The sequence below is a fragment of the Penaeus monodon genome, chromosome 24, assembly GCF_015228065.2.
Source record: "Penaeus monodon isolate SGIC_2016 chromosome 24, NSTDA_Pmon_1, whole genome shotgun sequence".
Lineage (NCBI taxonomy): Eukaryota > Metazoa > Arthropoda > Malacostraca > Decapoda > Penaeidae > Penaeus > Penaeus monodon.
Genome location: NC_051409.1, coordinates 7207475 through 7208076, shown reverse-complemented (window position 1 = coordinate 7208076; position 602 = coordinate 7207475). Strand labels below are relative to the sequence as shown.

The 602-nt window shown below is 37.0% G+C and overlaps 1 protein-coding gene across 3 annotated transcripts in view; it reads right to left on the bottom strand.

Annotated features, from left to right (window-relative positions):
* The window catches only part of LOC119588537 (FGGY carbohydrate kinase domain-containing protein-like), a 12575-nt gene that overhangs the window by 3951 nt on the left and 8022 nt on the right, over positions 1 to 602 (bottom strand). The gene's annotated exons all lie outside the window — the stretch shown is intronic.

Genomic DNA, 602 nt, shown 5'->3' with positions numbered 1-602 from the left:
TTTCACCAAAAACAAAAATAGAGGTTAAAAAACAACAGCAGTTCAGAAAATAACAGAGACACTACCACCACCAGCAGTACGAAGGTTATCAAAAGCTGTCATAAAATATCAGTGTCTACACTACAAATTACTTCTCGTACACTCTCACAAGCAGTACATAGCAAATGTAAAGAAACTTGATTTTCATTCTTGTCCTTATTGTTTTGATGCTTTGATCATAACTATTTAGTAAAAGCAAGAGAAAATACAAATATATCTGGTAACAAAATAATACCTAAATTAGGGAGCTCAGTGATCAAATAAACTGAAAACATAGGATGCGTGGAAAAATTTTGTTAATTCCCATGTAGCACTGCCAACACTCTACTCTTGACCATAGGAATGTAAAAAATCTAAAGTATAATACTTTGTGAGATGACTCTCTCACTCACATCTTTCTCAATGTCACTCATACCAATTCTTCCTCACTCATACCTTTCTCAACCTGGGCATTAACTGGGAGGCTGAGGGGGTAACTGCCCTCCCCAAGACTATGTCTGCCCCCTCAAGGTCTAGCTTGTCTCCCCCCCCCCAAGGGTGACAATTTTTTTTTATCATTTATA